This window comes from Etheostoma cragini, chromosome 22, assembly GCF_013103735.1.
Source record: "Etheostoma cragini isolate CJK2018 chromosome 22, CSU_Ecrag_1.0, whole genome shotgun sequence".
Lineage (NCBI taxonomy): Eukaryota > Metazoa > Chordata > Actinopteri > Perciformes > Percidae > Etheostoma > Etheostoma cragini.
In genome coordinates, this window is record NC_048428.1 from 21,880,045 (window position 1) to 21,881,702 (window position 1,658).

Genomic DNA, 1,658 nt, shown 5'->3' on the forward strand with positions numbered 1-1,658 from the left:
ACAACATGAAGACAACATGAGGACAACATGAGGACAACATGACGGTTAGACTATTTGTTTTATTTTACAGGACCTGTTGTTTCTTGTGCTTGTAAATCTTGAAAAAAAGGAAAGTCCGGCGCTCTGCTCTCGCTACGGCATCTCCATTTATTAAAGAAAGCTTTCTGTCTCTCTACATCGGGGATTCAAACTCAACTTTACGACAGGCCACACTGGACAACGATACAATGATAATCACATCGAGGGCCAGACATGTGGACCTTATTTACATGCTGTTATTTTAGAGAAAGTTAAATATGTTGACTGTACTATTGCGTGCCTCCTTTTAGTTTTCTGGCTTACAGTTTGAGCCACACAAAGCCCCCAAAAAGTTACTCAGCCATCATAGAAAAAAGTGACAAAAACACTGACACAAGGCTATAGCACCAAAAGAATTAAAAATAAAAGCGCCTGTAGCTAAAATGGCCTAAAATGCCTGAAAAAAAAGTGTTTTCACACAAAAAACGAGCCGAGCCTGGGTTCAGTTGGGTCCAGACCGAGACCTCCTCTTTCAATTGGACCAAAATTTGGTCTTTTGATCCGGACCGTGGTCCAAGACACCTCTCTCACCTGCACTTTGCACTTTTTTTAAATTTATTTTTTTATATTTCACACAATTTGTATGCAGTATTTACTCTGTGACTTCTTCTCTAAATCGCCAATAATCAAAGAGAGGAAACAGTTAGTAGATGATTAACAGATGAATGCTCTGAGCTCTGGACAACATGTTAAAGTTCTGTGGATTTGAACAAGTGTTTCTCAGTTTTTAAAGATAAAGAGATTAAACCTTTGGCTGCTCTGACCCCCCCCCCCCCCCCGAGTTAATATCAACACCATTCACACCTTTTGCTTCCCGCTGGTTTCCCAGAGGACAGTCTTCATGAGGTTTTCTCCAGTGGGAAAGTAAAACAGGAGCAACTGGTAATGCCAAAAACCTGAATAATCCTCCCGAGGGTTTGTTGTTGACTTCCGCGCATGAGTGACTTTTCTAAAATGTCGGACTGAGGCGAGCAAAACGCACCGCTGGCGCCCAATTACAACGTTATTAAGCATCAGTACTAGAACAAAGTTGACTGTGTGCAGCAATAACAACATTTATACAGCATTTCTTATTATTTTCTTGGATTAACGTTATAATGTAAAGCGTGATTCATATTCAATCTATACTAACTCAATCCTATTGTGTTGATTGGCAAATTTGGTGTAAATTCTGTTCTTTTTATTTATTTTTTATTACTTTTTAGTGTCTTCCGACTCCTGAAACCAAACCGACAACCTTCCTGTGCCGAAATGTGGGTTTCTGCAGTGGACTGGTGCTGGGAAAAGTTAACTTTGAGATATTGTCCTCGGGTAAAATTGACTCGTTTTCAGTTAATTTTCTCACAAAAAATGTGTCGTTGAAATAAGCCTGAAAATGTCAGCATTAAACATTTTAAAAACTTAGGAAAACAACAACAAAAACATGGAAAAAAGTGATAAATGTGGTGAAAAAAAACAATAATAATGTTGAAAAAACGTCAGCAAAACTCTATTTTTTCCATGGTTGAAGGTTAAGATAAAACCTAAATTAAACCGGTTGTTCCTGAGCTAACTCCCAGTGTGATCCAGCCCCCCCCCCC